Raw genomic sequence first — 12107 nt, forward strand, 5'->3', positions numbered from 1 at the left:
GGGAGATTGAGTTTGTACGCAAGACAAGCTCTATTCAAAATAAAGTTATATCCTGTCTGTGGTCTACCACCTTCTCCTCACCCCCAGCTATCTGCCATGTTTCACAGAGCGTATCTAGAGGGCTTCTTAAAAATCTAATTCATTATTAATTTTCTATCTATCTTCCACTTCTTTTTTTTTTTTTCCCCTGTCTTTGTGATAAGTGTGGTGAAAAGCTATAAGGGAGCGTATGTCCGGGCTGTGCACGCTGTGGCAGTTGCTATAGGTAAAAGAATATTGTCAGTTTAAGTATTTAGAAGTAACTAACTTTACAAATTTTGACTCTTCACGACATTTTAGGAGCAAATTCCAAACAAGAAAAAAGTGACAGGGAAGAAAAAGCTTTTCCTTTTGCTTTAACTTGAGAAGGACCCTTAAATATAACTCCTAAACAACTTAGAAATCGCTGGTACAAAATATTTATTTGACAGGACTGAACTCAAAGCACCACTAAATGCAAAGAAAACTGCGTGAAATACTTCAGGATTTTTCATGGCTGTACCAAGCACAAAGTTTTAAGAAAGAAAACGCATTTTTAGTGGTCAGTCTTCTTTTAAACTGTAGATTGAGTTTTTCTTCTAATCGCAATCTCAGTGGCACAGCTGGCTCATTTTTTCAGACTTTCTCGAGAGTTTAATGACACATCTTACACGAACCTGAGCACGCGTACTGTTCAAGCGGTGACTGAATCTTCTGGAGAGTAAAACAGATGTTGTTATCGCACAACTATAACTGAAATTATGTCTGTGTCCCTAAATCCTGCTGTCCAGTGGACTACTGTCTGAAGCAAGCAAAACGCTGCGAGCTATTTCACGTCTCCCAGTTGGCTTCGTTTTAACCATCTTAATTCCCTGTTGCCATGAGCAATTTCAGAGGGTCTTGCAGGAAGAAACTCGTCTGCAAGCCACAAATTGGGGAGTACAAATAACAAAACTTTGTTTAAAAAAAAAAAAAAAAGCACACAATCACACCAGCTTTGCTTTTGAAAGCTGCTTGAAGAATGTGGATTAGCTTTCATCCAAAGTCAATTATCCAGTTGCCATCATGACAGACTGGGTGCTTCAAGGATTGTATGTAAGAGGCAGAACCACCGTACTGCAGCCAAAAATATCAGGCACTGCTAGATTTAGGTATAACTGAATGTCTCTTCTCTCGCTAAGAGTTCAGCTGTTTGGGCCAAGGGGAGATCAACTGCCTTCCACCCCATGACCCTCAGCATGAACTTAGGGAGCCCGCTGAGTCTCTGGAGAAACTGGCCCGTATGTTGTCACACTTCCCCAAAGGCAGGCACGGAATTTCAAAGTAGCAGTGGTGAGTTCTGCAGCGGGTCACAGCCACGTTTTTAGCAGCACCCCTGAGGGATCAGGAGAGACAACCCTAAAATGTCTCCTAGTAGTAGCGCGATGCTGTGGAACGAGGACTTGGGGCATCTCTCTGTGGCATTCTTGCTCAGAAAAAAACTCTTTGGGTAGATGCGTGAAGAGTATTTACCCATGCTGGCTTGCTGGTCCTTGCAGAACGCTGGGGTTTGATCTCATCTACGCTTCTGGGCTGACTCAGAGTATCTAGTTTCACAATTCTGGTGTGCCACCAAAAATATCAATGGATGTTGCAGCCAAAGAACAATGAGAGAAGTCACACTATAAGAATACCCCTTTTGCTGACTAATCCCCTTTTCTTTGGAGCAAGGTGGCATGTATGTTTTTGGAATCCTTACCAGCGTGGTTAGTAGCCCAGCTCTGACAGCTGAAGGCATTTGAGCTGCCGTACCATGTAGGAGGAGGTGGCCTGGCTGTTGGAGAGCATCAGAGAGCATCTCCGGAGGCCAGCGGTCTTGCCTGGTTGGTTGGTTATGTATAGAGATGCCATAAGTTCCTTTCAGAATAGGATAATAAATAATTTTTCCCAAGTAAAATAAACTGCATTGACCAAATCCATTGACCCATCCTAATCACAGGAGAAAATACTCCTCTTTGGGTCTTCCGCAGGGTTAGAGGAGAAAGCTTAAAAATCAGTATGGGCAGGAGGACAGAATCACTGTGGTATGGCCGAGTCCTCCCTGCCTTTTCATTTCAGTCATTACTTTTAACCAAATAGGCTTCTAGATTTGCAAAATAAGCAAATTAACGCTGGTTGTGAAGGATACTCTGTGCCATTTCCCTAGAAAGAGATAACGTGGACGCCCTGTCGCCATGTATGAGCTATTGTGCCTTCATCATCGTTTCACTTTACAAGGGGTTCCTTCTGTCAGCCATGACATCAGCTCACCCTTCAGCTTCTGTGGCTTAGGACAGATCTATTTCTTGCTGCAAGTGAATAATCAGGGTGTTAGTGCCAAGCTGAAATCCTGGAACGATACCTGCAGTGTTTACTTTTTGGTTGCCTGGCATAGTAAACCAGTGGCCTTATGCTCACGGAGCTACCAGAGGTATTTTTCAGGATTTTTTCCATCTTTTAATTGTTTTTGCAGCCCATACTAGTTTTTTTTTTTCTTTGCCAGCAAACCCCATCTTCTAATCAACTGCCCTTACTAATAGTCTTTTATAAGTTCTTTAAGTTTATGCAACTGAACCCATTTGCCCAGCCAATAGGACGTGGGTGTTCCAAGGAGGCTGGAGAAAATGAGGGGAGGATGGTCGGTATTCAGTGACAGCATCTGGGCTTTGGGTCCAAAGGGCCCCGATCAAAACAGCTTCACAGCTGGGGAAGAAACTTGGCATCGTGACTGCCGGTATAAAATCAGGCAGGTTTTTTTCCTAGCTATTAGATTTCACCATTTTCTCAATGTACATGCATATAATTACTGATGAATTAGAAAGCATTATATTTTTAATTTATAGATCAATATCTCCAAAGAGCACTGGAGCCCAGATACAGTTGCCTTGGTTCCTATGTGCAGACCAGTTAAACTATCCTTCAACAATTGATTTATATAACTGAAATAGCTAGGGAAGTGAGAAATTTCCTTCCTCTTAGGATACAATGCCAAGGATGTCAAATCTCCAGAGAGCCTGATGATAAGAATTGGGCTGTCCTTTTCTGCAGTTATTAAACAAGTCTATGATTAGGCATCGGAGCAGGGGGGCCGTGGAGTGCGGATCTGTGGCACCCTCTGCCCTCCCTCTCGGCTGCATGTGCCTCTGCAGACCCAGAGCAAGGCTGGCTAAGCGTGTGATGGAGGACCGGCCTCCTCTTCAAAGGAAAACAAAGGGTGCTTCAGCTTTTGGTGACAGAGATGGGATTTTTTTTTTCCCGAGAGCCATCCCTTGGCAGGGCACTGGGAGCGGCGTGTAACCGGTAGCAGCATCTGATGGCTGCGAGGGATCTCCCCCACTGCCTTTTCTCAGTAGAAGTAGCTGGATTCATTGTCCAGGGCAGATTTTAGGTTGGAAAGCAGCTTACCAAAGTCTGCCTGTCCGGCACAACAAAGTGCTCTTCCATCTTCCTCAACTGATTTTAGTTCCTATTGAACAGCCTGAATTTTCTAAGGTAAAGACGCGGGGAAACCGCATATGCAATTTGTGAAGTACTATTGAAATATAAGATTATTCAGGAAGAAGAAAACCCCTAATCTTGGTCCTCCTCTATGTCGATTCTGCAAAGGTGGCCTCAGCAACTAATGCAACGAATGCGCGGAGAGTTACAGTTTAGGACTCTCACAAACTCGAAGAGAGAAGCAGTGGTTGCTTTATGAATTCTTTTCCCTTGAAATCTGCCTGAAAAAATAAGACCCGTAATGACTGATCCCATCAATCCTAAATTTAGAAATGAATTTAATTTATAAGCCTCGCTTTTCAGCAGGAAAGCAGGTTATGGAACTGACCTAGTATAGTGCTGTTGGGGGAAGAGAGGCGACTTCATAGAACTGAAGTTAGAATTAGCAGGCGGTCAGGGGAAAAGACTGGCGGGTTTTATGTGCTGATAATAAACATCTTATTACCAGAAGGAACAATGTTAATAAATGCTTATAGTAAACATGGTATAAGACTCTCATAATCCTCGTGAAAATACAGAGGTTTTCAAAATGCAGCGTATTCCAATAACAATCTGTCTAGTTGACTTTATTTAGATCAGTAAAACCTGGCTGTGCTTTCTCAGACCTTTGGCTTTACATCAATGTGCCCGTGATTGCTTGTAACGTAACTTTATGGTGAGGCTCTGTTGGCATTTTACAAACAACACAGTCAAGTCCTTGAGAATTACAGGTAACAAAGGGCTCGGAGTATTCATCTTTTAAAAATAACAACATGAGTTAAAGTAAACTGAGGTCATGTTGAACTGTCAAACTTTTATTCACTTACGAAAGTTTAAAAGAAAGTTGTTTGAGAGGTACAGATAACCTGCTTGCTTGGCCTTGACACGATACAAATGTTAATAAATCTAATTATAATCAAGGAGATTATTTTGTAGCAAAATGGCAGTTGTCTTTGGATGCAATGCAAGTTTCAATGCAGTGCTGATCCCTGGGTGGATGCCTTGAGAAACCAGGAACAACCGGGCGCTCCCTTTCACAGCTCTAAGCGCTCAGTTCTGTCGAAGGCACAGTATTCTGCAGTGTGTTTTGCTCTAAGTTTCTACTTTTCGCTCTTTATCTACTTTTTGTTCTAAACCAGGATTAATTTCATCTCTGTTGTGAGGTCTCTATGTGTGATTTCTGTTCTCTGCCTGGCTCCGTCCAAGGCTACCTTGACTCTGGTCCTGGAGATTCAGTGTGCTAAGGTTAATCACAGTCTCGTGCCGACCACCTCGCTCCATGCTTTTGCCTGTAGCCAACAAGTAGTCCTGGTCTTTGGGGTAAGAAGGGCTTTACTTCCAGTAAAAAAAAAGAAGTTAAAGCTGAAGCGAATTCAGTTAAAATATGATTTTATACACAACCAGCCTCAGTGTTCGTACACAGTATGGGTTTTAGCAACAGGGAGAGCATGAATCATTTGCCTGTCTGCATATTTAAAGAAATCTGAAGTAAGAGTAACATGACAATGTTCTGGAGGATCTTGTATCTATTTTCATCAAAACTGGAAAAAGAAGGTCTTGCATAGGCAGAACTCAGAGCATTCCATCAACTCCTTATTTCTCGGTCACCCCATCCTTAAGGATCTTTAGCCAGAACTCGTCTGTTAAACCACAGAGACCTGTGGATGTCATGGCATCCGTACAGACAGATATCTGATTGTGCGAGCATTAATCTCCGCTAGGAATCTAGTCTGATGCTGGACTGAGAGAATAAACTACTGGGAATTGCTCAAATACATCTGTGGAATTTAGGTGGAGTTCTTCAGGCTGCAACTACAAACCCGTTTACCTTGTGAAAGGCATTCCCTACACACTCTGAAACCTTTAGTTTGCAGGGTCTGAACTGTAAAAACAAATCTTTCCTGAATCAGGCTTTTCTGTGTCCAGTTTGCCAACCAGTAAACACTGACTGGGGGGTTTTGTTCAAATCTGATTAATAACGATGTATTATTAACAATGACAACCCGGAGTCAGTAACAACCACCCCCTGCCATTTCCGAGACACTTGGGCTGATGAACACACATCCCACTTGAAAATGCTTTTGAACCCTTTCAGCTTTAAGTTTGATAATCTGAAAATCCACAACGTGGCTGAACAGCACGATCTGACTTTCCAAATCTTTGGTACAGTTGCTGAAAACAGCACCGCAGCCCCGTGGAGGGACATCTCACGTGTGTCAGAGGGAGAGAGCGAGGTTTGAATCTACGATACTGCACGACTTTGGGGTCTGCTGCTTCATCTCCCCGAGAAATGAACCATTTCAGCCCCAAGGATACCAGGCAGCCTAACTGTCCCCTTCAACAATAAAGACTGGTTTTCTAGAAAATGGGGTAATTACAAATAGAGCTTTTTGGTCCCTTCTCTTCCACAGTTGCTAAAGCTTAACAGTTATGAGGTCATATTTATATTTCCCCCATTACCTCTAATTTGGAGGGCAGTAAAGACCAAAACTCTCTCCACGGCGGAGGAAATGTCACACGCATTTTCATTCTCCGAGCACGTCCCAGTAACGGTGCTGTGCAAAACTCTCTTCTCTCCTGCCTTCACTGCTTGGGGCTTCAGGGTATATGGACATGGATACTAGCGACAATTAGTAATTTAAATATTTTTTAATCAGGAGCCAACAAGAAACTAATACACAGCTGCAAGCTGCACTCGGGAAGCCAGTCATCCTTAAAACTACAGAGTTTATAGCACAGTGGTCCTGTAGCACCTCGAGTGCCCCCACCCCGAAGAGCTTACCAGTTAGAGGGGGCAAAACGCAGTGTTAGCATGTAGGAGGAGGGAAAATTAGCAGATGATAAGAAAATCATCTGATTGTATATGCGGACCGTGGCACAGTGCTGTTTTCATTTAAAAAGGGCAGTGTTAAGTGACCAGCAGTCCAGCTGATGCAGAACAAGCCACTGCTGGTTACTTCTTGTAAGCAGATTCCCCCGGTGCCGAGTATCCCATAGTCTGTTCTAGAAAGGATTCCCTGCTAGAAAAAAGACTTGGGCACTGAGCCTTATCTCTTGCACCAAATGATAAAACCAGTGAGGTCCGCAAGGGCTCCCGGTTTTTCTTTCGTGTATCGTGCTTCCAGGCTGCAGACAGTTAAAAGTAGGCTGGCAGGTCCAGATGAAAAAGATTCTTGGGGATATTCAGTGACTGATACAATCAGCAGGAAGGGAGCCTGAGATCTCTTTGTATGTGCGGACCCACTGCTTCGAGTTCCTGCTTCTCATAGAAGTGTTTGCAGCAGTTAAAACTTACAAAAAGTCAAATTATACCAGAAGTTTGTAGAGTTTTCCACAACTGGTTAATTCTTCTTTTAATCAGGGTCAAGTACTGATGAGCCATGTGACAATGATCAGTAAACAAGCAAGAGGTGCTTGTTTACAGCCGTTCCCTCCAGTAATGGCTCCGTGGGTCTGACTCACTGTTTGCCAGCAAAACGTTTGTGTCCGAAGTTGCAGATCACAAGACCGACTGATCTGAGACAGGCTGTGGTGGACCAGTTTTCAGGAGGTTGAGATGTCCTTTGGCAGATCTTTAAATAACAGCAATGCTGGGTGAACTTTGTTCTCTCCCACTTGTGAGCAAAATCGATAGTCCATGAAGCGCTTGTTGAATTGGAGCAAAGCTCCCAATATATCCTCTTCCAGCCATTAAAGTGCTTATTAGAGACAGGGTCAGATAATATCACGCTGAAGGCACCGTCTTGAGCCAAGCAGTGTTTGCATGCGTCCACTGCTTTCCCCATTTCCTCAGCAACTTACTGATCTTTAATGTCTTTCAGTTCCAGAAAGATTCATTTTCATTTCTCTTTAGGGTCATTCACCTCACTGCTTAGATCGTGGAATTCTGACTGTTTCCAATCTCGTGTCTTGCTTTGCCACAGAAAACGTTTCGCATTTAAGCGTCGCTCCCGGTGGGTGGGAGATAGGCAAACAGACCCGACGGTACAGATTACAGAGTGACCCTGAAGAGTCTCAGATTCTTCTTGTCAAAAAGCACCAGTTTACCATCTCACCCTATTCCTGAACTACTTACCAGAAATTCTGTCCCGAGCAGTTGGGTGGGAGCTGCAACTTGCACTTGCATGAAAATAGTTTCACCAGAAAAAAAAAATCAGTTTCACCAGAAAATAAGTAAAGGACCATCTCTCGGTCTCAAGCCTATGGAATTCCTTTCGTTCTTAGCATAAACCATCTTAAAAGTGTATTCTTAAGATTTTGAGTGCTGTTGCAGCATGCTTACAGTTTTATCCTTTTTTTTTCCTTTAACTATTTGAGGATGTAGTCTCTTAATTTAAAATTTACAGCCAGCAATGTAAAAGATTAAAAAAAAAAAAAAACCACCACCAAACCATCCTTTACAAGGTGCTAGGGTTTGCTTCTTTTAAAAAAATAAGAGGATTGCAGTCTTTCTTGTCCCGGTGTCAGACTCCAGGCCAACACACCCTCAGCAGTAGCCCCTACTTTATCTTCTGAACGGTGGAAATGAGGTGAATGTAACACAGACGCCGACCTGAAGCAGCTTTCAGAAATATCTGTGCTCCTGATTTCTTGCTCCTCTAGACCATCCAACGACCTCAGAGTTGTGTTCTCTACCTTTACTAAAACACATATCGGCTACCGAGCTTAAGAACTTGTTTAGCCTGTTTAGGATGCCAATATTAGCATGTTCCCATGCGTCTTCCATCTGCTGGTGGTTGTAGGACGATGACCAAGGCTACCAGATCTGGCTTGAGCTTTATTTCTTCTTTGACCTACATTCTGATGTGCATTGAGAAAAGGCTTAATCTCCTTTTTCTTTCTTCCTTTAGGGACACTTGTGAATTTTGCCTGAATTGTTGGGGTTTTTTTCTCACATCCCTGTACCAAATTCTGCTCTTGTCACAACAAAATTAACATATGCTATATTGGGTGGTATTTCTATGAGGAGCGGAGATAGTGTGGTATTAAAATAGATGGGAAGGATGAAGTATTTGATCCATATTATCTATGGACTTTGCATTTGGAGTGTGGGAAGTACCTGTGGAAGAACAACTTAATAGCCGGACTTTGTGGCTCCAGCACAATTTTGCTTTTGTGGTGAGATGTTCAGCTTTAGAGTAGAATCTAGGCTTTGTCACATCAGTTTGGGTCCTCAGGACGAATATTTACGCCGTTTTCTGGGTTTATGCTGCCTTCTTAAATGAAAACCAGGCACAAGTGAGTATTCAAGGCCATTTGCTAGGTTGGATCTTTGTAATACATTTTTATAGAAACTGAAAAGACTGAGACAAAGCGCGTGAGTGCTGCATGCTGCTGGCTGGGAAGGCGGACGGGGACGGGTTCCCTCTGGAGCCACCCACACAGAGCCGGCCCGGGCACCGGGGAGCGTCATTAGCACCGTGCAGCTGATGCCCTTCTCCAAACAGTGTCACCTTAGTGACACACCCAAGACATGCCAGCTCCAGCCCCGCCAGCCAGCTGAATTCCAGCCTTCCCTCTCCCAGCTGACCGCACACACACCGCGCTCTGCCCTGCGCTTAATTGAGTAGCTTTAATCAAGGCCCAGGTGAGAAATGGTGAGGTAATACTCTGGTATTGCCTTCCTGTGCATCGTCTGATTCACAGCAAGGAAGAGATTCGCAGAAGTACAGCTCTTTGCTTACATAAATCGCTTTTTTAATTCTGAACTATTGGATTTTAATTTAAACGTAGTATTTAATTTAGATTAAAATCCAATAATACTAATAATACCGTGTTGCCTAGTTTAATAAAGGAGATGCGTAGCGCCCAAGTATTTAGTTAGAAGGTGGAGAGTCCCAAAAAGGGATATATTCAGATTAAAGGTGCACTGACACTTGGTTGTGAAGGTTTTAGGTGCTCTGTTAAATAGGAGAGGGAACTGCTTTAATCACGTTTTAGCAATACTCTTTTACTGGCAAATACTCTCTACTTGGCCAAGACGTTTATATATTAAAATAGGGGTAAGGTACCACTTATCAATTAGTTTCAGATGTTTGGTTTCCCTTGTTTGGACCTAAGTAGTGTCAGCTTTATTTTTTTTTCTGAACACAAGATTAACATACCTACAGATTCTTCCCCAAATCCCAACTCTCAAAGTCTGACAGATATGAGGTAGATTAATTTAATTAGCTTTTTCCTTAATTTGTTGCAGTTTCATAGAACCTTCCTCCTGAAGTTTAGGACTAGTTTCACTGCAGCAGTTTACATAAATGTGTGAACAAGTTGCTTCATAGTATGTATATATTTCTAGGAATACACAAGTCTGTGGTCTTGGTGTTTCTCTTGCTGGTAAAGCCACCGACTTGCCACACTTGATTGTCACTGAAATGACATCAGCTTGTGTCGCTGTTAAGTGATTACAACACTGAGGCACCTTCCAGATGATTGAATTATCAACAGTCCCTCTCGATGCTGCGCATGTGCCATTCCCCGGCAACACCTCGTTGCTAAAATTGGAACTTTGCCCCCCAAAAGAAGCCAATCTTTATTAAAAAATAAAAAATAAGTTGCTGGTCTTGAACCACACACAGTTCTAAAGTATTCACTAAACAATCACTTTGATGAAAGAAAAAATGTAAAAAAGAATTCTCTTCACTCTGCAGTAGCATTGCTGTGCATCGTGTTCGAGGGACTGTAGACGGGTGGTCTGCTTTTCTGGGCTTACGGTTACCTGACCCGGAACAACTAAAATTGAATTTCCCCTGGTGGTCTTCTTGTGAGAAGGGACAGGAGGGAGGTTTGATGCGTGGTCCTGCTGCTGGGCGCCAGCGGGCAGGCGGAGAGCGAGCCAGCTCCGGGGGTGACAGCGCCGTGACAGCTCTCCCCCTGCATTTCTTCGAGGGGGCGCCTCCAATCTTTTGATAAGGGGATGCCCATCATTTTTAATGTGAACAAAATAATCAGCAAAGGGTCTGGATGATGTGCTGACAGGGAGGCAAAGTAATGGTGCAGATGAGTGAGCTGTCACTGTTGAAATCCTTTGTGCCTGAATATGGGGTACGGTAAGGGGATGTAACCCACCGAGAGGCAGACAAGGGTCTCCCCTGTCTTTTCACAGAACCTATACATTAACTATCAGTCTCAGACTGAAGTCATCACAATCTGAAAAAGAACCCAACCCATTGCTAATTACGCTGCTTCTAAATCTCTTTAAATAAGTATCACACTGGGAAATGTGTTGGCGGGGAGCATTCGCACACCAGGTCTGGCAGAATATTGCTTTTGGGGGTAACTTTCTTCCCTAACTCCTTGTGACATCTCTCCTGTTTCTAACTTCAGGCTTCAGCTAGGTTTTAGAAACCATGTCAGAAATATGCCTGTGGAGCCAGAAGCTTCAGAGGGAGAAGATTTTAGGGAGGAAGGAGGACCTTAAAGGATGGGGTATAGCCTTACTGAAAATTATTAACCCGAGATTGACAGGGCTTAGCGAAGATGTCGTCGAGCTGCTGATTTAGGAGCCAGCAGACCACATCCAAAAAATAACCTGTCTCCAGAAATGTGGAAATCTGGAGGTCTTGAGGCTTGTTGCCATTAGTCTACTGCAGGAAATTTAGGAGAATTTGGATCTTTTGGTAACTGGTAAAGGTTATTCATATACACACACACACACACCCCGTCAGACCCAGCCCAGTGGGAATATTATAAAAGAAATAGGAGGGTGAGAACAGCGTTCAGGGAGCTGCCCCTGCTGCAGGACGGGAGGATCGGGTAGTTAGTTGGAAAACCACAGCAGAGATCTGCAAGTGTGTTAACGGGATCGGTAAAACCAAAACGAAACACCAACAAGAAACAGTTCAGCATCTCTGCTGCTATTACTCTGGTCTGAAATAATTTACCTGCTGGATTTAAGATCTGGTGAACTGGGCTTCTGAAAGCCCTTCTAAAGTTTCCTATCAGATGGGCAGGAGAGCAGGGCTCCTCCACAAACGCTGCTTTTCCGTCCCACCCCGCCGCAGTCCCTGGGCCGGGGCAGTAGCCAGGGTGGCCGGTAGCCAGGGTGGCCGGTGGCCGGGACGGCCGGTAGCCGCGCTGCAGCGCTGGCTCGGGCCCGACCGCGCTCTGCGGCTCCGAGTCCTGCCTGCCGCGGCCAGGAGTTGGGTTTTGGGGTGTTTCGAGTTATTTTCAGGCTGCTTTCAGCTACTCGCTGAGCCCCCGGGAGCTGGCGGCAGCGCTGGCGGGAGCTACCGCGCGCTCTCCGGCGTGTGAAAATAGCGATTGCCGGGGTCGGCTGCTCAGAGCGTCTCTCTCCCCACTCGGTGGAGCTCAGCTCCTCTCGGTCAGACTTTACTCTCTTCCGGACGGATTTCGGAAACGAGCCGAGTCCGTGTCCGTGCCTCCCCGCCGCCCGTCCCCGCTCAGTAGCCAGGCCTCCGACTATCGGTAGCCCTGCCCGGAATACGCAATCTGCCCGGGGCTGGCTCCCGCTGCCGTGCGCTGCTGCTGCTGCTACTCTTCCTCCTCCTCCCCGCTGTCCCGCCGCAGGCTGGCGCGGCCGCGGGAGCCGCGCGCCGTTAATCCGCTTCCTTCATCAGCGCCTCCAGACGCTCAGGAAG

At 44.8% G+C, this 12107-nt stretch overlaps 1 long non-coding RNA gene across 1 annotated transcript; it reads right to left on the reverse strand.

The window, feature by feature from the left end:
- Positions 1-442: 442 nt before the first annotated feature.
- LOC113489360 lies at positions 443-12101 on the reverse strand. Its single transcript, XR_003400030.1, has 2 exons — positions 11391-12101; positions 443-8729 (listed from the first exon to the last, which is right to left on the reverse strand). It is a non-coding gene; the product is annotated as an uncharacterized LOC113489360 (long non-coding RNA).
- Between the last annotated feature and the right edge of the window lie 6 nt (positions 12102-12107).

Source organism: Athene cunicularia (assembly GCF_003259725.1).
Source record: "Athene cunicularia isolate RWA chromosome 28 unlocalized genomic scaffold, athCun1 chr28_part1, whole genome shotgun sequence".
Lineage (NCBI taxonomy): Eukaryota > Metazoa > Chordata > Aves > Strigiformes > Strigidae > Athene > Athene cunicularia.